General features: G+C 47.7%; 1 pseudogene; it reads right to left on the reverse strand.

Moving 5' to 3' along the window:
• Positions 1-26,501, reverse strand: part of LOC142297155 (unconventional myosin-Vb-like) — a 65,903-nt pseudogene that overhangs the window by 18,713 nt on the left and 20,689 nt on the right.

A 26,501-nucleotide genomic window follows, 5' to 3' on the forward strand; every position in this document is an offset into this window, starting at 1 on the left:
TCTTGCTCATGTGTACTTTAGCAGTTTGTGTAACTACTAGCACAATTGTGAATACAGCTCTGGAGTAGAACACTGGTTGGTATTCATTATCGGTACAAGAAATTATGTGCTCCCTTAACTTTTGTAAAAATAAATCAATAAAATAAGAAATAATGGATAACAAGTGACCGTGATGTTGGAGCAGTTACTGTAACACAAGACTATCTCCTACAATATATATGTGGTTAATGCTGCCGTCGTTTACCTGTTCGTCAATCTTCCTCTGCAGCTGCACCACTTTGTTCTCCATGCCCACGCTCAGCTTCTTAAAGTGTTCTGCCGTCCTGGCCTCAATCTTCAGCTGTTTGAGCTCCCGTCGGGCCATCATCCTGCGGAAATAGCACTGGATAACGACGGCAGCGCTGCGGAACTTGAGGAAATTCTTTCGGGCAATCCATCTTCTCAGATACTTCTGAACGATTTTTGCTTTGTACTGAAGCATGTGCTGCAAAATAATACAAAAAAAGAAAAAAAAATGAATGATTAAGGTATGATGTAGAGGAAGAGACCCCGATTCCAGCGATGTGTCACTTACTGGGCTGCTTGCTGTAGTTTTGATAAAATCACTGTTTTCCTGTGCAGCAGATATGGCCAGTTCTCTGAATTCTGGGCTTTGCATAGCCCCACCACTGATTGACAGCTTTCTGCCTATGCACAGTGTACACAAAAATCTGCCAATCACTGATGGGGATGGCGATATACAGAGTTCATGTATATGGAGGACTACCTGGCAGCACAATTACTAGTCCTCTACTACTTGAACTACTACTACTACTGTATACTAGTTCTACATGACCTTTATCTCCTGCTGATAAAACAATGAATTTATAAAAACTACAGCAATCAGCCAAGTAAGTGACAGACTAGGTAGCAAGAATTTATTGACAGATTCCCTTTATTTGTATCCCGTAGACAATTTTTATCACATATACAGTCATTTTCTAATTGTTGTAAGAAAAAAAAAAAAAGTACATCCCTCTAAAATTTAACTAATTAAATCCTAAACTCATCCTCTTCCAGTTTCTGGAAACAAGTAGGATAATTAACCGATTGTCACCTATTCAGATCACGGGCTGTGAGGGCTTAGGCTGCAGATACATCATCTTTCCGTCCCAGAAAAAAAGTCATAATAGGAAAGCTGATCAGCAACATTTGGTGGAGGATGCGGGCAGCAGTGTAAAGCGTTTGCAAATATTGATTGAGTAGGGAAAGAACACGGTACCTCCCGATAAAGTCTTCTATCAAACATGCCTCGTGTGAAGGACTGGATAGTGATAGCTGCTTTTCAGATTCTCTGATACACCCTATACACACGGATCATGCGGTACTGTTTCTGGAGGCAGATGGCGGCTTTAGTTCTGCGGAGATAGTCGGCCAACCTAAAATAAAAAAAAAATGTTGTTAACAGTTTGTGGCTGAAAATGTCCTGGAGACTATATTGTAAACATAAAATACGAACACCATGGAATCAGTTTCTGGCATAATATCATAGGGCACGCTTTTTGCCGAATTTCTTTCATGAATTTTCCATATGCGTGAAAAAAACAACTGAGCATCTTACAATAGCAGCAACGTAAGTAAGATTTCTAAAAATCTTATTCACACTGTGCAGTTTTTTTCCTTTTTTCTTATCGGGGAGGTGGTAGCGTTAAAGCTATAGGGGGCCTTGTTCTAGTGTCACTGCGTTGAGAAACACGTGATGGTGTCTCAGCGGTGTTGGATGTTGATCTCCCCGAGGTCAACCCTCCTTACCTATGTAGTCTACTAGGCATTGCTCCCACTAGCCAGTTTCCTACTCCACACTGATGAGGGGTGAATACCCCGAAACAGCTGTCTGTGGATGGATACCATGTTTTGGTATAGGCGGTTTCCTTGACTGGAGACTGCCCTTCCCATGGTTGTTCCTTTCCGGTAAAAGACTTGGCTAGTTTTCTGCCAGCGTTGAGAAACATGTGATGGTGTCTCCGCGGCTTTCTTGTTCTGCGTATTTTCCCAGGGGGCCTTGTTCTAGTGTCACTGCGTTGAGAAACACGTGATGGTGCTCTGCGGTGCTGGATGTTGATCTCCCTGAGGTCAACCATCCTTACCTAATGTAGTCTTCTACTAGGCATTGCTACCGCTAGCCAGTTTCCTACTCCACACTGATGAGTGGCAAATACCCCGAAACAGCTGTCTGTGGATAGATACCATGTTTTAGTATAGGCGGTTTCCTTTAATTTGCATTTTATTGCATGAAATAAATATCTGATCACCGACCAACCAGCAAGAATTCTGGCTGTCACAGACCTGCTACTTTTTTTTTTTTTTTTAAGAAGCTCCTACTCTGCACTCATTACCTGTCTGAACATGTAATATGTATAACAGACACCTGTCCACACAATCAAATTACACTCCAACCTCTAGACCATGGCCAAGACCAAAGAGCTGTTTAAGAACACCAGGATTAAAATTGTTGATCTGCAAAAGGCTGGGATGGGCTACAGTACAATAGGCAAGCAGCTTGGTGAGAAGGCAACAACTGTTGGCGCAATTATTAGAAAATGGAAGAAACCCAAGATGACTGTCCATCTTACTCGGTCTGGGGCTCAATGCAAAATGTTACCTTGTGATGTAAGTATAATTCTTAAAAAGGTCAAGAATCAGCTCAGAACCACACGGGAGGACCTTGTCAATGACATGGAGAGAGCTGGGACCAGAGTCTGAAACATTACCGTTAGTAATACCCTACGTCGTCATGGATTAAGATCCTGCAGGGTGTGAAAGGTTGCCCTACTCACACCAGTACATGTCCAGGCCTGTTTGAAGTTCGCCAATGACCGTCTGGATGATCCAGAGGAGGAATGGGAGGGGATCATGTGGTCAGAGGAGACCAAAATAAAAAACTTTTTGGTATCAACTCCCCTAGCCATGTTTGGAGGAAGAAGAAGGATGAGTACAATCTCTAGAACACCGTCCCAACTGTGAAGCATGGGGGTGGAAACATCATACTTTGGGAGTTTTTCGGCAAAGGGGACAGGATGACTGTCCAGTATTGAAGGGAAGACAGATGGGGGTCATGTATCGCAAGATTTTCGCCAACAACCTCCTACCCTCGGTAAGCAAAATGGAGACAAGTCGTGGCTGGGTCTTCCAGCATGACAATGACTGGAAACACACAGCCAGGGGAAGCTTAGGAGCGGCTCCTTAATGAGTATTTAAAGGTCCTGGAGTGGCCTACCCCGTCTCCAGACCTGAACCCAATAGAAAAATCTTTGGAGGAGCTGAAACTCAATGTTGTTCAGTGACAGCCCCCGAAACCTGAAAGATATGGAGAAGATCTGTATGGAGGAGTCACCAAAATCCCTGCTGCAGTGTGTGCAAACCTGGTCAAGATCCACCGGAAACAGCCGACCTCTGCAACTGCAAACAAAGGTTTCTACCAAAATTTTTTTTGTATCAAATACTTGTTTCATGCAATAAAATGAAAATTAATTACCATATATAAAAATCATACAGTGGGATTTTCTGTCTGTCACAGTTGACGTTAGCTAGGATAAAAATGACAGACCTCTCCATTCTTTGTAGATGGGAAAACTTGCAAAATCAAATACTAATTTCCTCTAATGTATCTACAGCTGGTATAGCCTGGGCATTTTCTGTATATAATTATATATAATATGGACCATGCTGGTATAACCTGGACACTTTCTGTATATAATTATATACAATATGGACCATGCTGGTATAGCCTGGGCATATTCTTGTATATAATTACTGGATATACGTACAGCCTGTATAACGCCACACCTCTGGATAAGCTGGGCAGGGTGAACCTTCTCATACCTGCGGGCGAGATGTCCCCGTGTGTATCTCTGGATGGTGATGGCGGCAGCCCTCATCCTCCTGTATTTCAGTCTCTGTAACCAGCCCCGTACGGTCTTCTGGATCATAATGGTGGCAGCTCGGAACTTATCCGCACGCAGTTTTTCCAGGTAAGCCACTTGACCGGCACGGAAAAAGATCTTAGTGCGTCCAAATTGGAACTTGTCTGGATCCTGAAAAAAAAATCACAATACATTGTTCAGCAACCATTCAAGGGGCCGATTGTTATGATCCGGAACCATGGAAGACCACCATAAAATATTGGTAAAAGGTGACAAGAGCATTGGCAACTAATCTGGCCGCCATCCCCTTACTAACCATCAACACTAGAAGTAGCCAAGGGGTGAACTAACATCCTGTGCACCGCGAACCCAGCCGGAGAACTAGCTATCCTAAAGGTAGGAAAGATGAATAACTCTCTGCCTCAGAAAATAGATAAAGAATAGCAAGCCCCCCACATTCAAAGACTGCGGTGATATAGGAAAACACAATACCCAGATAGATGATAGGATTAGCAAAAGGTGAGGCCCTACTGACTAAATAGGACAAGACAGGATAGGAAAGGGACTGATGGTGACCAGAGAAAAACCCTACAAAAATCCAAAAACCTGATAGTACAAAAAGCCCTCAGATCACTAGATCTGAACTCCATCCTATACCTGGCACTCGTCATACCAATGAACAGAAAGCAGGAACCATTACAAATTGAAGAAGCAACAAACATGAACTTATAGGAGCAATACTCCAAACATAGCTGCAGGGAGCTTCCCAGCTAAGCAACTGAGAGGGAAGATCCCTGCATGCAAATAAACTGACAATAACCACAGTAAATGACAAACTCAGATAAGAGCAAAAAGAACCAAACAACAAATAAAGAGCCAAGCACTTATCTAGGGTAGATGTGGTCTGGAGCAGGATGGAGCAGGATGAAGCAGGCTGGTGAACAAAGAACAACTGACATCCGGCATAGCCTGCTAGCAGACCAGGGTTTAAATAGGCAGAGAGTTAGCAATGGAAACGCCCATTGCTCAACACATCTGGGCTCTGTCCAAACCATTCTTGGCCACAAGAGGGAGCCTCCCAGCAGCCAAAGCATAACTGACATTCAGAACAGCCGATACTACAAATGAGGGAGGGAGAGCCTTAAAAATTTGACACTGGACCTGTGCATATAAGTGTATATTGGTGGTAGAATCATCATTGTTATACTCTGCTCACATCTCGTCAGACAGTATCCAATGGAAGCAACATGCCCAGAATATGCCAAAAGAGTGCCCTACTACCAACTTGTACCTCCAAAAAGCAAGCTATGGACAAAGTCTTTGTACATCTAGCTTTTATGATTTTGAGGTTGCAATGACTAAAGGATTTCTCCATTGCACTGCTGGAGACTAGATAGGCAGGAATGCACAAAAGCAGAGGGGAAATTATATACACACCCCGTGCTGTGTAATGTGTAGTGCTGCACCCTCATGGTTGGTGGGGAGCTGTATCCTTTCATTAAGACTGTAGGTGTCTATGGCCTCACGCTTTAAAAGTACACATCGTGCTACACTCTCTATAACAAGCCATGCAACAGTAATGTCTCCAACATGGCAGCACTAGCACAGTATTGTATCCATTATTATCAGTAACTAAATTAGTTGGACAATGCTGGTTCCACACACTAGACAAGTAGCATACATTTTGTGGGTGCAAAGATAATTATCGAGTGACTGTTAGATCGCTTGCTCCTTATCATCAAATCAGTCACCTTTATAAGATTCTCCAGCAGGTTTCTACAGGGGATTTTCTTGTCCGTTTGGGAAAGATCCTTCTTACTCATCAATACACGGTATCTAATGAAGAAGTCATGGTAGGTCCACCTAAAAGGGAAACAGCACAATACGATTCTCATTCCATAAGAACAAACCATCATTAAGAAAGACAAATTCTGGATGTTTAAGCCGCACTTCCAGTAACGGCCCCATATCGAACACTTTCGGCCATGGTTTTTACTAAACTCCATCTCTATTGTTGTCCAATTTGAGGAATTGTCCAAGCAAAATTTGAACTGTTGCTGTACAGACGATTTCACGATACCATATGGGTTGTATAATTTCTGAGCATAGTAGCGATTTAGTTGATTATTGCCTACCACACCAGTACTATACAATAGTGTGATAGAACCTTTTCCCCATCCTTCCAAGCCAGAAGACCACAGTAGGGGTCAGGAATGGGTGGGCTCTCCTTCATCGAGGATTAGGGACAACCGATCATGCTCCGGATTGTGGAACTAGGAGCTCAGTCGCGGTTCTCCTCCTTGAGGAGAAGAGTCAGGTTAAAGCAGAACCCGATCATCACACACTTTTCCCCATTAATTAGGAGTGAACCCAAGAGGCAATCACACACTGCGGCATCTCTGTGATACACCGGGCAAAAGCAAAGAACTAATAGACCTTCTAAGGTGGCACTTGGGGAAAGCAAGAAAAACCGGAGTATTCTGTACACCTTCACACTGAATACATTTCTCTCGTTCTTCATTTGCTTCTTAAAAGAAAAGTCAATCAACTTACTAAATGATCATATTCTACCATGATATATATATGATATATAATAGATTATTATACATATTCTACCATTAAGTTATTTATGTAGCTGTTTACTTTGCAAAAATGTTACAAATCTTTCAGAGCTCCTAGATTTACTGTTTCTCTCCCTCTCTTCTCTCAGTGTTAGAAATATTGGCAGGTAAAGGACTGTACAAAGATATCTGCAGTGTAGATAGGAATGAAAACATGGATAGTCTCAGAAAGGGCAGATAAACAGGTTGTAGATTAGAAAGTATTTTCAAGGGGAAACAAGTACAGGAAAGAAGCTGTGCTAATATGTGAGCTAATTAGGACATCAGAACTCCAGATAAACACAGACCTCACATCCAGGCTATATTACTGTGAGACACACAGACCTAACATCCAGCCTATATTACTGTGAGAGACACACACACACCTCACATCCAGCCTATATTACTGGGAGAGACACACAGACCTCACATCCAGCCTATATTACTGGGAGAGACACACAGACCTCACATCCAGCCTATATTACTGGGAGAGACACACAGACCTCACATCCAGCCTATATTACTGGGAGAGACACACAGACCTCACATCCAGCCTATATTACTGGGAGAGACACACAGACCTCACATCCAGCCTATATTACTGGGAGAGACACACAGACCTCACATCCAGCCTATATTACTGTGAGACACACAGACCTCACATCCAGCCTATATTACTGGGAGACACACACACCTCACATCCAGCCTATATTACTGGGAGAGACACACAGACCTCACATCTAGCCTATATTACTGGGAGAGACACACAGACCTCACATCCAGTCTATATTACTGGGAGAGACACACAGACCTCACATCCAGTCTATATTACTGGACACACACACACACCTCACATCCAGCCTATATTACTGGGAGAGACACAGACACCTCACATCCAGCCTATATTACTGGGAGAGACACACAGAGCTCACATCCAGCCTATATTACTGGGAGAGACACAGAGCTCACATCTAGCCTATATTACTGGGAGAGACACACAGACCTCACATCCAGTCTATATTACTGGAGACACACACACCTCACATCCAGCCTATATTACTGGGAGAGACACAGTGCCCACATCCAGTCTATAATACTGGGAGGGACACAGAGCTCACATCCAGCCTATATTACTGGGAGAGACACACACCTCACATCCAGCCTATATTACTGGGAGAGACACACAGAGCTCACATCCAGCCTATATTACTGGGAGGGACACACAGACCTCACATCCAGCCTATATTACTGGGAGAGACACACAGAGCTCACATCCAGTCTATATTACTGGGAGAGACACACACCTCACATCCAGCTTATATTACTGGGAGAGACACACAGAGAGCTCACATCCAGCCTATATTACTGGGAGGGACACACAGACCTCACATCCAGCCTATATTACTGGGAGGGACACACACCTCACATCCAGCCTATATTACTGGGAGAGACACACACCCACCTTACATCCAGGCTATATTACTGGGAGTTTAAACCAAAATATCCCAAACCACTATAATCTCATTAAAAAGTTTCTTTATTGACGGCAATTTAAAAACATAAACACAGACAATATTAAAACAAAAGTAAACCATTGAAGGCTGAGGGAGCAGACACCACACCATAAATAACATTCATTATATCATAGGGACTGATTACATATAAAGGGTCATAGAATGACAAGCTAAAGACCCAAAATTGATCATAGATCACCAAACTTTATTACTAAGGACACACTGCAGTGGGAGGTAACCAAAAAATGGAAAATATAACCCATATACAGAATTACCCACTGCAATGCTCAGTTCAAAAGTCCCATATTAGTTCACAGATCACCAAACCTTATTACTAAGGACACAATGCAGTGGGAGGTAACCAAAAAATGGAAAAAATAACCCATATAAAGAATCGTCCACTGCAATGCTCAGTTCAAATGTCCCATATCAGACCTGCTGCCATAATCAAGTGTAGCACTGCTCCCCCGCCAGCCACTCCAACGCGCGTTTCACACCGCTTCCTCAGGGAGTGATGTGGAGGTAGGTGGGGAGCACTTATATATAAGACCGGCACATGTGTAAATAATTAGACCTCTCGTACCTTCCTATATGGCGCCGCCATGTAAACGCCCCGGCCGGAAACCAAAGAAGACGTCACCGTCAGTCACGTCACCGCGCATGCGCCATAGGCATGCGATGACGCGAGCTAGGGAGACGCGTCCCCTAGCAACCGCCAGGACGCGAACCAGAGGCGCACACCACGAGTATATCACATGTCTCGCCTGGTCACATGATCGCACTAGAAATCCGTCCTGGCCGAAAACAGAGGCGCGCCACCCCGACCCACGCCACCCACACACTAAGTATGTGGTAACGTGAACGGGGAGACGCACCTCCTAGCAGACCCCAGGATGTGCTGGAAGACATGAATCAACGGACCATTATGATCCAGGGGAACATTCATAACCATACAACATCATAACCCATTCACATACTCAAACAATAACATCCATAACATAAGAGCATCCAAAAATTAAAATATGGTCCGTTGATTCATGTCTTCCAGCACATCCTGGGGTCTGCTAGGAGGTGCGTCTCCCCGTTCACGTTACCACATACTTAGTGTGTGGGTGGCGTCGGTCGGGGTGGCGCGCCTCTGTGTTTTCGGCCAGGATGGATTTCTAGTGCGATCATGTGACCAGGCGAGACATGTGATATACTCGTGCTGTGCGCCTCTGGTTCGCGTCCTGGCGGTTGCTAGGGGACGCGTCTCCCTCGCTCGCGTCATCGCATGCCTATGGCGCATGCATGGTGACGCGACTGACGGTGACGTCTTCCTTGGTTTCCGGCCGGGGCGTTTACATGGCGGCGCCATATAGGAAGGTACGAGAGGTCTAATTATTTACACATGTGCCGGTCTTATATATAAGTGCTCCCCACCTACCTCCACATCACTCCCTGAGGAAGCGGTGTGAAACGCGCGTTGGAGTGGCTGGCGGGGGAGCAGTGCTACACTTGATTATGGCAGCAGGTCTGATATGGGACATTTGAACTAAGCATTGGAGTGGACGATTCTGTATATGGGTTATTTTTTCCATTTTTTGGTTACCTCCCACTGCATTGTGTCCTTAGTAATAAGGTTTGGTGATCTGTGAACTATTATGGGACTTTTGAACTGAGCATTGTGTCGCGGGCGGAGGAGGTGACGCCGCGCTCTCCCACTGCTCGGGTCCGGCTGCCGCGGCTGCTGCGGCCTGCTGCTGCTCGGTGGCTCGAGTGATGGGCCGGATCCTGGGGACTCTAGCGGCGCTCCTCGCCCGTGAGTGAAAGGGGATTTTGGGTGTGGGGATTGGTTATTGTCCGTGACGCCACCCACGGTTGTGGTGATTTGTTGACACCACCGCTGCTCTGTATGGGGATCCCGGGAAGGATGGTATGGAGCAGCCAGTTGTTGTGTTGCCCCTCCGTGGGTAGGGGTTGGTGATCCCGGGGCCCAGTGATTAGGTGGGTGATGCAGGGCTTGGTGGGGTGCAGGGACGCGGGGGCAGCGCTGTGCCTTGCGGCACTGTGGTACTCACTCAGCCTGAGACGTTGACACAGTTTTCGGTAAAACACACGGCTGGAAAGACTGTTCCCACGGACGGCTGCACTTGCTTTCACCAGTAGGTGACGGTGATGGTCCCTCTGTCCTGCACCTATGTTGATGATGGTTGCGATGGGTTCCCACCGGTAACCCGCTCCCCGGCTTGGATATGGGCCGGAGGAGCCCTACTTTGCCCGCAGGCGCTGGCCCTGAGAAACTGGTGCCCTGGCGGTGGCGGGGTCTCTCCGTAACGGTCGGACTGTTGCCTTCAATCGGGACTTGGTTGTTTGGAGACAGACGTCCCCTTCACTGACGGATTTGGCAAATTATGGCGACTCCTAGCCTTGCCGGGATCCGAAAGGCCCCTGCCCTGGTGCTGACTGTTCTTCGTATACTGCTCCAGACCGCCGGGTCACTACCTGTCCGCGGTCCTTCCAGCAACCTCCGAGCAGTCACCCCTGCGGACTATCACCGCCGTCTGCTGACCTTGCTGTCACTGTCCGGGCACACAGCCGGACCAACTTCAGGCTTTACTACTGTCACTTCAGCTTCTCTCTTTAGCTTTACTACTACTTCCTTCCACTTCACTTCACTTTGCTCACTCCACTGTTTACTCTTCACTCTCCTAAACTGAACTCCTCCTCAGACTCTAGTCTGGCTTCAACTGCCTGGTTCCTCCCGCCTCCAGGGCTGTGAACTCCTTGGTGGGCGGAGCCAACCGCCTGGCCCACCCCCTGGTGTGAACATCAGCCCCTGGAGGAAGGCAACAAGGATTTTGGTAGCCTGGGTGTTCCTAACTGGGGTGTAGGGTGTGGTGGTGTGATGACCTGTGACCCCTGGCTTGCAAAATGCAGACCGTCCGCGGGCTGCCCGTCCAACACCGGTTTTATTTTCTGAAAAATATGTAAAAAGGTAAACGGTAACATATAAATCATAACATCATCCCACAACGGGAGGCACATTTCTTAAACGTTGCAAAACGGTTTACGGTTACGGTCTCCGCTCTCTCCCACCCAAGCAACCTGGCCCTGATGCTGCCCCTAAAACCCAGGCAGCACTCCTTGACCCAAGTCCAGCACAAGTTACCCGAGCGGGATCTGTCCTTCCCCTCCAGAGGGTAGCCACCGGTTCCTGTGGTGGCTGGGCCCCAGCCTGCTCTGCTGGGGGCCCTCCCTCCAACCTGCCTCTCCGGAGGCGGCAATGCGGAAACGGTAAAACAACTTATTTACAAGCCACTAACGTTTGTGGTTGCCCTGCAAGTTCACGGGCTTGTCCATGAGCAGTTCCTCATACAACTTTTTCAAACGGTCCCCTCGGGGACAACGGTGCCGGCAACGGCCGGTTTTCTCACAATCACGGTAGAATCAGGTGAAGCTTCGGTAATCATTCTCATTTTTAAACTTTCAAACAAACCCACTTAACACACCTGTTTTCTTTCTCCTCCCCCTTTAAAGAACGGTTTCCCTGTACCTAAGTGGGGGCCTACCTAGGTTGGGACGGGTGGACCTCCGGGGTCCGGTGTCAGTGTGGCTAGGCAGTGGGGCAGAGGGAACACTCAGCCGGGAGGAGGAACCATTGTGTGGGGCAGGCGGAGGCATAGGGGAGCTGGGCACAGATTCATCCCTGGGCACTGGCAATGGTTCTGGCTCACGGTTGACCGCTTCCACCACTTCTTCATCCACAGGTTGTGGGAACAGTATCACTGGAAGAATCACCGCGCCGTTCTGTGTAGGCCAGTCTGCTGGGAAGTCTCCCATCGCAGTGTGGATCACCTCTTTCGCCTTATCCGCTGGTAGGGGAACCGGTACTTCTGCCGCCGCTCTTAGGGCTGGTGGGCACCTTTTCAGATGGTCCCGGGAAACTGTGGCCAAAGTGCCTCCTTGGTCACGACTGATTTGGTAGGCCTTCCCATCTTCCCATCCTGTGGGCTGTATGACGTACGGGTTCTGTTCCCATTGATCATCCAGCTTGTGGGTTCTCCTCTTCCGCTTCAGTACGACATCTCCGGGCTGAAAAGGGCCAGCAGATGCCTTTTGATTAAAGTGCTGCTCCTGCAGTTCCCGACTCAGACTTAAGTTCTTCTCGACATATTCTTGAATCTGCCGGTATTGTGCTCTCCGCCGAGTTTCCCATTCAGCTGTCGAAGGGAGTGCTTCTGGGGCCTCCAACCCCATTTCCAGGTCCACCGGCAGGCGGCCGGGGCGAGCCCTCATCAGATATGCTGGGGTGCACTTTGTTGAACTGGACGGGATATTGTTGTACATATCGACCAAGTCGGGTAGCTTTTCCGGCCACAGGTTCCGCTCTTCCAGCGGTAACGTCTTGAGGAGTCCCAGGACCAAGTGGTTCATCTTCTCACACATGCCGTTGGTCTGGGCATGGTAAGGGGTGGTCTGGATCTTCTTACAGCCGTACAACTGGCAGAACTCATGGAACACCTCCGCTTCAAAAGCCGGGCCTTGGTCAGTAAGCACCTTTTCTGGATATCCATGTGGTCGGCAGAAATAAGCCTGGAACGCTCGAGCGGCAGTTCGACCAGTTAGGTCCTTGACGGGGACAACCACCATGAATCTTGAATAGTGGTCGACGATGGTCAACGCGTAGGCGTACCCACTTCGGCTGGGGGTGAGCTTGACATGGTCTAGGGCGACCAGTTCCAGCGGCTGATGTGTGATGATTGGGTGTAGGGGCGCCCTCTGGCTGGTCTCGTCCTTCCTCCTCAGCGTGCAAGGACCACACTCTCGGAACGAGGCTTCTACCGACTCCCGCATCCCACTCCAGTAGAACCGCTCTCTCAACAGCATCTCCAGCTTTTTCCACCCGAAGTGTCCAGCACCATCATGGTATGCCCGCAAAACGGTAGCCACATCAGCTTGGGGAATAACCAACTGGCAGACCTTCTCATGTGTCTTCGGGTTGATCAGCTCACGGTACAGCTTCCCTTGATGTAGATACAGCCGTTTCCGTTCCTTCCACAAGCGCTGGGCTTCAGCTGGGGCGGCAGGGTCCATTCCAACAGCACCTTGTTCCACCAGGGTCTTGACGAGGCGGACAGCCGGCGCCTGGTTTTGAGCTTCCTGCCACTCTTGACTGGGCCGTGGGTCCAGATCCACCCGTTGTTGGTGTAACTGTACTTTCTCAGTTGGTGGCTGGTGGAATGCAGGCAACTCGATCACCTCGAGGTCGTCATCCTCGCACCCTTCCTCTGACAAATGGGGCATTCGGGAGAGTGCATCAGCATTAATGTTGACACGACCAGCACGGTACTTGATGGTGAAGTCATAGTTGGCTAGCTGGGCCACCCACCGCTGCTCCAACGCGCCCAACTTGGCCGTGTCCAGGTGAGTCAACGGATTGTTGTCCGTGAAAGCGGTGAATTTTGCTGCAGCCAAGTAGTGGCGGAACCTCTCTGTGATAGCTCATACCAATGCCAGGAGTTCGAGCTTGAAGGAGCTGTAGGTCTCAGGGTTCCTTTCCGTTGGCCGAAGCTTCCGGCTAGCGTAAGGAATCACTTTCTCCTTCCCATCCTGGACCTGGGACAGGACTGCTCCTAGTCCCACATTGCTGGCGTCTGTGTAGAGGATGAACGGGCAGCCATAGTCAGGATACGCTAGGACCTCTTCTCCGGTCAAGGCCGCTTTCAGCTGTCAGAAGGATTCCTCATGCTTTTCTTCCCACACCAGTGGGGCTCCGATGGGTCTACCACCTTTGGTCTGTCCCACGAGGAGATCTTGCATGGGGGCAGCCATCTTCGTGTACCTTTTGATAAAGCGCCGGTAGTACCCCACCAGACCCAGAAACTGCCTTACTTCCCTCACGGTGGTTGGTCTCGGCCAACCCTGGATGGCAGTGATCTTCTCAGGGTCGGGGGCGACACCTTCTGCACTTACCACGTGCCCCAGGTACTGCACTCTGGGCTTCAGCAGGTGACACTTAGAGGGCTTCAACTTCATCCCGTATTTGGCAAGGGATGCGAATACCTCGGCCAGGTGCTCCAGATGGGCTTCATACGTCTGGGAGTAAACAATCACATCATCCAAGTACAATAGGACGGTCTCGAAGTTTAGGTGTCCCAGACAGCACTCCATCAGCCGTTGGAAGGTTCCTGGGGCATTGCACAGCCCGAACGGCATACTAATTCGCATAGCCCCATCGGGGTGGTGAAGGCGGTTTTCTCCCGGTCTTCCGGGGCCACTTGCCAGTACCCACTGGTGAGGTCAAGGGTAGAGAAGTAATTTGCAGTTCTCAGTGCGGCCAAAGACTCTTTAATACGGGGCAGTGGGTAGGCATCTTTATGGGTTATCTGATTAATCTTCCGGTAATCCACACACATCCGCATGGTACCATCCTTCTTCTTGACCAGTACCAACGGAGCGGCCCAGGGACTACAGCTGTCCCGAATAACCCCTGCCTCCTTCATATTCCTCAACATATCTTTGGCACACTGGTAATGTGCAGGGGGAATAGGCCTGTACCTCTCTTTGATAGGGGGGATGTTCACCGGTGGGGATATGGTGTTGGACCCCTTTGATCTGCCCAAAGTCTAGTGGATGTTTACTGAACACCTGTTCATACTCCCGCACCACACTGTATACTCCTGCTTTATGATGTGTAGGGGTATCATCAGTGCCCACGTGTAGCTGTTGGTGCCACTCATTTACCTCCCCTGGAGGTGGGGAAGTGCTGGTAGTAGGTGGAGAGACTGAGGGACTGGCTTCGTGGATGGTGTGGGGATCCAGGGTGAGCAGCTTGGCAATGGTGGCATACCGTGGAAGCCTGACTTCTTCCTCCCCACAGTTCAGCACCCTCACGGGCACTCTCCCCTTCTTCACATCTACCACCCCTCGGGCGGCCATTACAGTGGGCCAGTGCTCGGAGGGTATGGGCTCCATCATGGCAGGGTAGTCACGCCCCTGAGGCCCTACTGCTGCCCTACACCAAATCATCATCTCACTCCTAGGGGGCACAATCAACGGAGCAACATCCATCACTCTCACTCCACCAATCTCTCCTCCTGTTGAGTTTACATGCTGGCGGTACATCAAGGCTCGGATCTCATGCTGCACAGCTCTCTGTCGGCTCCCCGCCGCCGTGGCGGCCAGCTGTTGCAGTAGGGCCAACACATCACCCATACAGTGCTCCATCACATTGGTTCCTAGCACTATCTTCGGGTTATGATCACTGGGTTCATTCATGATCACAATCATACCCTGGAGTGGCAGTTCAGCTTGCCCTACTGTCATAACCACCTGTTTATACCCCACTTGGGTCAATGGGAGTCCATTGGCAGCAATTAGTGTTATACTAGTATCTGGGGGTGCCAGCTCGTCCATTCCCCAATACCGCTGGTACAATGTGTATGGTATGGTGGTTACCTGTGATCCAGTGTCCAAGAGAGCCATCACCGGGACGCCGTCCACAGCCACGGGGATGATGGGCCGGGCCCCGATATATCGGTCCCGCCAGTCCGGGGGGCCACGGGGTTCTACTTCTGAGGATTGGCCCGGGGCCCCAGGGGTTGCTCGTTTAACGGGCACTGTCGGATGTAATGCCCAGTCTTACGGCACTTGTAGCAGGTTGGAGGTCTGCTCCGGGGGTTGCTATTACTTCTCCGCTGCATCCAGGGGACATCCTCAGGGCTGTCGGCAAGCTGTATCTGTGCTGAAGGCTGAGATCTGGTCAAAGGTTGGAGTGCAGCAAGAATCTTGGCGAGGTCTCCGTCCATGCGACGGACCTGGGCTGCCAGTTCCTCCATAGTGCTGCTTGGGGCTGCAGGCGTTGGAGAGGTTGGTAGGGCAGGGGCCACCACAACGGGGCCGTCTCAATGGGCCACGGGGCTGGCTCCAGGACTTCTGAAGCTGGGGGCTGTAGTGCTTTAATGGCCCGTTCCTTTAACACAGCAAAGTCCACATCAGGGTGTTCCAGGGCCCATAGGCCGGAGTTGCTTGCGATCCTCAGGGGATCTCATCCCCTGCACAAATTGCTCTACTAACATCTTGTTGCTGTCCGCCTCATTGATAGGATTCACCCGCTTTAGCGTGCGGAGGGCGGTTTGCAGGCGTAAAGCATAGTCCCGAATGCTATCCACAGCCCGTTGCCGGCACTGGTAAAACTGCATCCTCAGCTCAGCTTCAGTCCGGGTCTCAAAGGCAGTCTGTAGCTTCTCAAAGATGGTGGCTACAGAGAGCCGGTCCCCCTCGGCCCAGGTCTTCGCCTCCTGCTCAGCCGCACCGGTTAACTGGCCTAGCACTACCGCTGCACGTTGCTTTTCGGTCAGGGGGAACAGCTCTAGCAACGGGTTAAGCTTTTTCCGGAAGACCTGTAAAGCATCAGGTTTCCCATCATACTGCGGTAGCCAGGTAGCTCCGGGCGCATAGGGCAAGGAGAACGGCATCACCTGAGCGAGCGCGGGGGCCGCGGCACCTCCCGCCAGCGCGGCCGGGACCTGGGCAGGCCCATTCCCATCCACGGGTGCCACTGCGGCTGCGACCGCCGCTCCTCCAGCGGCTCCGTCGGGCGCAGACATCTTGTTTCCGTCCCCCTTAGCTTCTTTCCGGCCCCTCCTCTATCGGGGCGGGGTTTTGGCCTTCGCGCCTCTGCTACTCGAGAAGACGCTCGAGCGGGAACTTTTCGCGCCAAAGATGGCGACTTCTGAAATTTTTCAGCCGGATACCTCCGGCGGTCACAAGGTGCACCTCTACCCAACGGCAGAGCGGTAAGATCCTGTTCGTGACGCCAAGTTGTCGCGGGCGGAGGAGGGGACGCCGCGCTCTCCGACTGCTCGGGTCCGGCTGCCGCGGCTGCTGCGGCCTGCTGCTGCTCGGTGGCTCGAGCGATGGGCCGGATCCCGGGGACTCTAGCGGCGCTCCTCGCCCATGAGTGAAAGGGGATTTTGGGTGTGGGGATTGGTTATTGTCCGTGACGCCACCCACGGTTGTGGTGATTTGTTGACACCACCGCTGCTCTGTATGGGGATCCCGGGAAGGATGGTATGGAGCAGCCATTTGTTGTGTTGCCTCTCCGTGGGTAGGGGTTGGTGATCCCGGGGCCCAGTGATTAGGTGGGTGATGCAGGGCTTGGTGGGGTGCAGGGACGCGAGGGCAGCGCTGTGCCTTGCGGCACTGTGGTACTCGTTGACACAGTTTTCGGTAAAACACACGGCTGGAAAGACGGTTCCCACGGACGGCTGCACTTGCTTTCCCCAGTAGGTGACGGTGACGGTCCCTCTGTCCTGCACCTAAGTTGGTGATGGTTGCGATGGGTTCCCACCGGTAACCCGCTCCCCGGCTTGGATATGGGCCGGAGGAGCCCTACTTTGCCTGCAGGCGCTGGCCCTGAGAAACTGATGCCCTGGCGGTGGCGGTGTCTCTCCGTAACGGTCGGACTGTTGCCTTCAATCGGGACTTGGTTGTTTGGAGACAGACGTCCCCTTCACTGACGGATTTGGCAAATTATGGCGACTCCTAGCCTTGCCGGGATCCGAAAGGCCCCTGCCCTGGTGCTGACTGTTCTTCGTATACTGCTCCAGACCGCCGGGCCACTACCCGTCCGTGGTCCTTCCAGCAACCTCCGAGCAGTCACCCCTGCGGACTATCACCACCGTCTGCTGACCTTGCCGTCACTGTCCGGGCACACAGCCGGACCAACTTCAGGCTTTACTACTGTCACTTCAGCTTCTCTCTTTAGCTTTACTACTACTTCCTTCCACTTCACTTTCCTCACTCCACTGTTTACTCTTCACTCTCCTAAACTGAACTCCTCCTCAGACTCTAGTCTGGCTTCAACTGCCTGGTTCCTCCTGCCTCCAGGGCTGTGAACTCCTCGGTGGGCGGAGCCAACCGCCTGGCCCATCCCCTGGTGTGAACATCAGCCCCTGGAGAAAAGAATTTTGGTAGCCTTGGTGTTCCTAACTGGGGTGTAGGGTGTGGTGGTGTGATGACCTGTGACCCCTGGCTTGCCCAGGGCGTCACAATTGCAGTGGGTAATTCTGTATATGGGTTATATTTTCCATTTTTTGGTTACCTCCCACTGCAGTGTGTCCTTAGTAATAAAGTTTGGTGATCTATGATCAATTTTGGGTCTTTAGCTTGTCATTCTATGACCCTTTATATGTAATCAGTCCCTATGATATAATGAATGTTATTTATGGTGTGGTGTCTGCTCCCTCAGCCTTCAATGGTTTACTTTTGTTTTAATATTGTCTGTGTTTATGTTTTTAAATTGCCATCAATAAAGAAACTTTTTAATGAGGTTATAGTGGTTTGGGATATTTTGGTTTAAACTGATTGTTGGTATATCCCATTTAGGATTAATTCTTGGTGACTTATGGTCAAATCTTCTAATTTTGGGTTTCTATATTACTGGGAGATACATAGAGCCCACATCCAACCTATATTACTGGGAGAGAAAACACACACCTCACATCCAGTCTATATTACTGGGAAGGACACACAGATCTCACATCCAACCTATATTACTGGGAGACACACAGAGCTCACATCCAGCCTATATTACTGGGAGAGACACACAGACTTCACATCCAGCCTATATTACTGGAGACACACACATGGATGTGAGCATCCAGCCTATATTACTGGTAGAGACACACAGAGATCACATCCAGCCTATATTACTGGGAGGGACACACAGACCTCCCATCCAGCCTATATTACTGGGAGAGACACACAGACCTCCCATCCAGCCTATATTACTGGGAGGGACACACAGAGCTCACATCCAGTCTATATTACTGGAAACACATACACCTCCCATCCAGCCTATATTACTGGAGACACACACACCTCACATGCAGCCTGTATTACTGGGAGAGACACAGAGCTCACATCCAGCCTATATTACTGAGAGAAACACACAGAGCTCATATCCAGCCTATATTACTGGGAGATACACACAGAGCTCACATCCAGCCTTGCAATATCTCTGAGAATATTATTGATGGACACCCTGTGCGCTACAAGGCAGCATAGTGACAGGTAAAGTAGTCTGAGGATCCTAAAAAGCAGCCTTCCATCTCTGTTTCCTGGACTACTCTATCACATTAGAATAATGGGACTTTGATCTGAATTTTTCACTTTTGCGTGCAGGTTTTGTATTATTATTCTTGGATTATTATGGGTAATCTATGACTGTCTTGGCTTTATCAATCTGATAATTTTACGGTCAAACATAAAACACAATAAAACTTAGTAAATGAACAGAAGTTTTGGGCCATTTGAAACCAAACTACTCGTTCTCATTTTGTCTTGGAAGAGCAAAATATTGGGAGCAGCTGCAAAGTCTGGAACGGAGCGCTCGTTTATGATATTCTTCTGTCCGAACCAACAAAACTAAAAATTTCATGCAGTTATAAAGTTTTGGAGAGTTCAGAAATGTCTGGGATCTTTATGTGAGGAATTAAAGGGATACCCGCTGGCCGGCTGATTGCTACAATGCGGTAACTGCGCAGCATAAAGACGATGCAGAACATGGGAAATAAGATGGAAGAGGGGGAAAATGCGATGTAACAACAATGTAAATGTAAAAGGGTATTTCAGCCTAGAAAGGATGATAAATAATAGATCGGTGGGAGGGTGACAACTGGGATTCTCCTCAACCATAAACGGGAACCCCAGTCCTTTTCACCTCCTTAGCCGCATCTGGTTAAGAGCAATGCTTTGCAGTTTTTATCGAGGCTGTGAACAGTGGATAGAAAATTGATGTAAATGCTCTGGTTACAGTGCCGTAGACATTGGTTGGAAAGTTGATGTAAATGCTCTGGTTACAGTGCCGTAGACATTGGTTGGAAAGTTGATGTAAATGCTCTGGTCGCAGTGCCGTAGACATTGGTTGGAAAGTTGATGTAAATGCTCTGGTTACAGTGCCATAGACATTGGTTGGAAAGTTGATGTAAGTGCTCTGGTCACAGTGCCGTAGACATTGGTTGGAAAGTTGATGTAAGTGCTCTGGTCACAGTGCCGTAGACATTGGTTGGAAAGTTGATGTAAGTGCTCTGGTCACAGTGCCGTAGACATTGGTTGGAAAGTTGATGTAAGTGCTCTGGTCACAGTGCCGTAGACATTGGTTGGAAAGTTGATGTAAGTCCTCTGGTCACAGTGCCGTAGACATTGGTTGGAAAGTTGATGTAAATGCTCTGGTCACAGTGCCGTAGACATTGGCTGGAAAGTTGATGTAAATGCTCTGGTCACAGTGCCGTAGACATTGGCTGGAAAGTTGATGTAAATGCTCTGGTCAAATTCTGCCTAGGCTAAGCAATAGCAAATGTAGTAGTCCCAGGTGATTAACCGGTTGGTATACGCCAGCACAGCCACAGCTCCAATCCGAAGGAGAATTTCACAGATCCATTCATAGGAGGTCCCATTGCTTGGATTACTACCGATTCATTAGTTATCATAAGTTATCACCTATCCTTTGTACATGTGTTAACTTTTTAATGTTGGGAATAACGCATGACAAGTCAAAAGTTTTGATCAGGGGGAAGTCAAGATGCGGAGTCCCCAACTGATCACAAAGGTGCAGAAGCCCTTTTTGTTTCTAAGTGGCTCAGCTTGGTTATCCTTGGACAAAAAAGATTCGTCTATGGATTCGTAGGATGTCTCACGAGTAGAACCAATTTTTTTTTTTTTTTTAACTATATTTTTATTCAAATTTTCAATAACATAACACTGGTATAAGCGAATTCAGCATTGTAAATTCAACATTACATTGTCATATTTGATCATCCCAAATTCCATACCAATTTTTAAAATCAATAACCGTAACATGGCAAGATAAAGCAAAGGAAAGCAGCGACCCCTTAACCCATCATTCTTATCATTCCCCCCATTGAACCCTTGTGAACATGGTAATGACATATAATAAAGAAGTCCCACTCAAATCGGTTATTTCCCCCTCTCCTTTTAGTCAGCTTTCGGCCTTTCCTCCCCCACCTCCAAGCCATCCAATGTATCCTTCAATTTTTCAGTATGATACCAGACTGTGTCTTTGAAAGGTGACATAATCCTGACTATCTCCTCCCGAGTACAATAGGCCAGTATGAATTTCTTCCATTTGTTAAAGTGCTGTCGTATTCTATCCGCCCTTCTTTCTGCATCCAATCCTTCTATTTCAAGAAGATGCATGAGCTGACCCAAGATCTCTTCAATCGCGGGGACCCTAGACTCCAACCAATTTTTTAGTATCGCTCTCTTGGCTGCCAGAAGTATCACATGTATAAGTCTGGGTGGGTTAGTCATCTTCCCTTTGGTATCGTTCCCCTCCTCCCAATGGTGAAAAATAGCGAACCCAGGTGAGAGCCGAACTTCAAGACCCCACACCTTTTGTATACAACTTTTGATCTGTGACCATAATGGACTCAAATGGGGGCAGGACCACAACCCGTGAAGGAGATCAGTTCCACTACTCTTACACTTAGGGCAATACGTAATCCTGTCTGGCTTTGTTGCTGATGGAGGGAGATTAAAACCATAAATTGCCTTGTGCATAATTCTAAATTGGGTTTCTCGCCAATTCTCATTTAAAATTGATTTACGAAGAGCATTCCACCCTCCCCTAATTTTTACCCCCATAGACGGGTCCTCAAATTGTTTCTCCCAAGATTTAAATAAACCTTCCGGGTGCTGTCCTATTAATAGATCACGCATGGCTCCATAAAGAAAAGAGATAGATGATGAAGTTATTGAGTTCTTTACCAGACAATCAAAAGAGTTAAATACTACCTTCTGGGTCACATCATGCAACTGAGTCATAATACTATATCTCACTTGGTCATATTGGATTACTTGGTTAGGCCCCAGGCCATACTGCGCTATAATTTCATCTCTACTCAACCATCTAGGTTCTGAGGTGTGCAAGAGATGAGCAACAGTCCTTATACCCCTCACCTTCCACTCTTCAAACAGCTTATTGCTTGTCCCCTGCACAAACTCTGGATTCCCCCATATAGGCAAGTATTTGGATATTTTATGGGGAAGTTTGTAGTTTTTCCTCAACGCCTTCCACGCTGCAATCGTGTCTTTAAATAAGGAAGAGTGCTTGATTTTCACTGGGAGATTAGCCTGCCTAGTATGAAGCAATGCCACCAGATCCCAAGGTTGTGCATAGTCTCTCTCAAGCTCCAACGCTGAATAATGCCTAGAGCCTTTAATCCAATCCAGTATATATCTAGTCAAACAGGCTATATTGTAACCCCGAATGTTCGGCAAACTCAGACCTCCATGAACCTTAGATGCCATCAACTTCTTAAGCCCTATACGAGGGCGTTTCCCCCTCCAAATGAAGTGTGAAAAAGCTCTATTTAGCTGGACAATATCTTTATGCTTGAGAAGCAGGGGAAGTGTTTGAAGATGATACATTAATTTTGATATCGACATCATCTTAATTAGGTGGACTCTACCAATTATGTTCAATGGAAGGTCGTGCCATCTTTTAAGATCTTGCTCTATTTGGCTCAGAAGGGGTGGATAGTTTAGACTATAAAGGGTTGCCGGAACCTTACCTATTTTAACTCCCAGGTATGTGATATATGACTTAGCCACTGTAATTCCTTCAAAAGGGTTCTGCTCCCGTGTTTGAACATTTGTCCCTCCCAGGTATAGGAGCTCGCACTTTGACGCATTAATCTTGAAGCCTGAATACGCTCCAAACTCTCGCAAAATTTGTAAAATCTCGGGGACCTGCTGAGCTGGATTCGAAAGGAAAAGCAAAATGTCGTCTGCAAAAAAAGCTGACTGAATTTGTCTATTATTTACAGAAATACCCTGGAAGGTGCTATGTGTAGATAACAATCGTACCAATGGTTCCAGAGCCAGATTAAAAAGTAATGGGGAAAGGGGGCAACCCTGTCTGGTTCCTTTCAGTAACGGAAAAGGGGCTGACAGATATCCTGGAATGTAAACTTGAGCCTTCGGATTTGTGTAAATTTCTCTAATGTAGGTATAAAATGACCCCGAAAAACGCATTTCATCTAGAACTCTATAAAGCCATGACCACTCAATATTGTCAAAGGCTTTCTCGGCATCTATTGTAAGCAAAGCGGGAGATTCTCCTTTCAGAGGCCGAAGGTTAACCCTATCCAGGACAAGAAGAACTTTTCTAATATTTAGTGTCCCTGATCTTTTCTGAATGAAACCGGCCTGTGCTGGGGAAATCAGTTGGGGAAGAATTATAGCTAGACGATTCGCCATAATCTTTGACATTATCTTCATATCTAGGTTGATAAGTGATATGGGCCTATACGAACCCGGCTCCTTCGGGTCCTTCCCCTGTTTAGGGATCAATTTTATATATGCCCGGTTATTATTTTGGAAAGACGCATTACCGTCTAGTATGCTATTATACAGTTCTAGTAATGTAGGTAAGATCTCTTCCTTTACTGTTTTATAGAATTCTCCCGTAAATCCGTCAGGGCCAGGGGCTTTATAATTATGCATGGAGTTGATTGTCCCCAATACTTCTTCCCCCGTAATTTTAGCATTCAGAAAAGTGCGATGCTCTTCTGTGAGTCGAGGTAGTGTCACTTTAGATAAAAGATTATTATCAGGAAATTTGTCTCCCTTTTCCGACGAATAAAGGTTTCTATAATACGTGCCTAAAGTCTCAATTATTGTCTTAGGGTTTTTGTGTATCTCCCCCTTTTGATTTTTTATTTGCATGGGTCCCTGAGTTATAGTCCTATTTTTCGCTAAGTTGGCCAGTATTTTCCCTGCTTTATTTCCAAAGCGATGTAATGTAGCTTCTTGCATTGACCTAGCCATTTGTTCCCGTTTTTCCGCCCACTCATTAAAAGCTCTTTGGGCTATTACCCATCTATCTCTATGGTCCCTATCAGGATGCTTTTGAAAAGAAGTATATGCTTCCCTCAATTTATGGGAGGTTTCAGTAAATTTAAGATGAGCCTTTTTCTTCAAATAGGAAACATGTGCTATCGTTCTGCCCCGTAATACTGCCTTCGCCGTATCCCATAATAACATAGGTGTGTCTTTATGTTGATCATTATGTACCATAAATTCCGTCCACCATCCCTTTAATTTCAAGGAAAAATCTTCGTTATCTTTAAGGAAGGAAGGATATCTCCACAGATAGTCCGTTCCTCTGGGATAAATGTTTGCTAGGTCTAGCACCACGGGGGCATGGTCAGAAATCACCAAATCCTGGATAGTAGCTGAGTGGAGCGCACGTACCAGGTTCCCTGAAATAAGGAAGTAGTCAATGCGAGACCAGGAGCTATTAGCATGTGAATAGTGCGTAAATTCCCTATCCTGAGGGTGCACTAGTCTCCACGCATCCCATAAGGCCGTGGCATTTAACAGAGGACGCATAACTTTATCATGGCCGCGCGGTACATTTGGGGGGCCTTTAGCATTTTTCCTGTCCTCTAGCACAGATACCACCGAGTTGAAATTCTCCCCAATTATTAGATTAAAATGGGCATGTTCTAAAATTTTGGCCTCAAGTCGTTGAAAGAATGATTTGTTGTTTTCGTTCGGGGCATAAATATTAAAGATTTTATAAATTCCTCCAGGTATCTCCACTGAGACCATCTGAACCCTACCTTCCGTGTCCGCATATGTTTCCAGGACTTGATGTTGTAATCTCCTACTTACTAATGTAATAACCCCTGCTTTCCTTTTAACTGAAGATGACCCATAGACTCCTCCAACCCACAATTTCCCCATCCTCTGCATGTCTGAACCTTCCAGATGAGTTTCCTGAAGGAGCGCAATGTCCGGTTTGAGGCGATTAAGGTGGCGTAATATCTTAATTCTTTTTTGGGGGGAACGTAACCCCTTAACATTCCAGGTGACTATTCTCATAAAGTGCATGTAATAAATGGAAATCCTGCCTTTCGTTTACCATGTTTTTGCTGCCCTCCTTTGCCAAAAAAAAATTCAACCAATTAGACAATTGAACATAGTGCTCACTTGCAATAGTGAGAGTAGTAGTAATAATAATAACTCTGTGTAAAATCTTTGCTACTTCACTTGAATCCAAAATCCCCAAACATTTCAAACATCTCCCTCCCCTCCCCCCCCCAACTATACCATAATACTCAGACTTCACTTTTTTCTGATCATCTTCCAAGCTCAGTCAACCTTATACTTGTATAGCATTTAACCAATATAAAGGAGTGTCCCACCTACAAAGAAAGAGAGAAGGGAAAAAAAAAAAAAAAAAAAAAGGTTCTCTTTCCTTTCCTCCGCCTCAGATTTCTTGAACTTTTTCCACTGCGGCTTCTCCAGCCTAAATCAAAAACAGGTGTCCCACCTTGAACTTCATACATCCGACATTTGTCTATTTGTCTCAGGTTCCCTTAAGTTCCTTGTTTTGTTGTCTCCGGTCCTTCGGGGAAGCTGTAGCGAGCTTCACAGAGCTCCCTTTGGTCACTCTCTGGTTCGGTGAGTCGTTGCGCCCTTGTCCTGGAGAATTCCTGAGGTCACGAGGACTGTTGATCCGCTCAATAAAGGCCTCTGCCTCCTTTGGACTTGAGAAAGAATTGTAGGATCCATCCTGATGTCTGATAATCAACGTTGCCGGGTACTTTAACTGGAAGCGTATATTTCTCTTAAATAAGGCAGAGCATATGTATGAGAATGCCCTCCGCTGCCGTGTGACCTCCGCAGAAAAATCCTCGAAGAGCAAGATGCGCGAGCCTTTCACCTCCAAGGGATGTTTCAATTTCTTGTATGCCTGTAATATTTCCTGTTTATCGGAGAAGTCCAAGTATTTCATTATGACTTGTCTTGGGCGTCTGTTATTTTCACTCTCATCACCTCTCCTTGGCGGACCAATGCGGTGCACCCTTTCCACTTTTCTCCTTCCTGCTACTCCCAGGGTTGTAGGAATAGTGGATTCACACAATGTACGTAGCTCACCAACCGGGTATGTTTCAGGCAGGCCGACAATGCGCAAATTGCTTCTTCTGGAGCGGTTCTCCAGATCGTCCACACGGTCCCTCAGGATCAGATTGTCCTTGGCCAGACGCATGACTGTAGTGTGGTCAGAGCTGAAGTCCTCCTCTAACGTCGACATTTTGGTTTCCATAGCCGCAACCTGTTCCACCGTCTCATCAAGTTGGTTCTGTATGGCACTGAGAGCTTTTGCTATTGATGCTTTAATTGTAGCGGAGATGTCAGGTAGCAAACGATTGGCGACTTCATCAGCCAGACGCTTATAATCCATACCCTCCACTGTTTTGAATACATCCGGGGTCCCCGTGGAATCCTCCATCTCCATCTGATGAGTATTCTCAGGTGACCGAGGGACACTTAATTCTGTATGGGCAGTCACAATCTTTTTTTCACACTGTACGCTGGATGTATGAGGATTTTGTGTTTTGGAGCTGCTACGCAGCAGGTATCTTTCCATCAAATAGTGAATGAAGGGACGCAAGTTTTGACACTGA

The sequence above is a fragment of the Anomaloglossus baeobatrachus genome, chromosome 3 (genome assembly GCF_048569485.1).
Source record: "Anomaloglossus baeobatrachus isolate aAnoBae1 chromosome 3, aAnoBae1.hap1, whole genome shotgun sequence".
NCBI classification, from domain to species: Eukaryota; Metazoa; Chordata; class Amphibia; order Anura; family Aromobatidae; genus Anomaloglossus; species Anomaloglossus baeobatrachus.